A 334-nucleotide genomic window follows, 5' to 3' on the forward strand; every position below is an offset into this window, starting at 1 on the left:
TCCTCCTCCTCCTCATAGTCATCTTCCCTTCATCTTCAGAAAGCCAGATTCTTTTGGGAAACTAAAGATTCATCCCTTCATTCTTCCTGTAAATCTCCTCCTGTGGAGTCACTCTTACTCACACTAGAACTCCAGCTTCCCTGTGGCTTTCAGGCACCCCCCTTGTCTCTGACCCCCTCTTCCTGCACACCGGCTTCTCTACTCTTGTTTAGAGACACCGAGATGTTCCCACCTCAGGCCTTTGCATTTTTCATCAGCTATTGTCTCTCTTTTAGAATGCTGTAGGTGCAAACACATCAGAAAAAAGGGAATGACTGGTGTGTGTGGGTGAATG

Source organism: Mus pahari, chromosome 11 (assembly GCF_900095145.1).
Source record: "Mus pahari chromosome 11, PAHARI_EIJ_v1.1, whole genome shotgun sequence".
NCBI classification, from domain to species: Eukaryota; Metazoa; Chordata; class Mammalia; order Rodentia; family Muridae; genus Mus; species Mus pahari.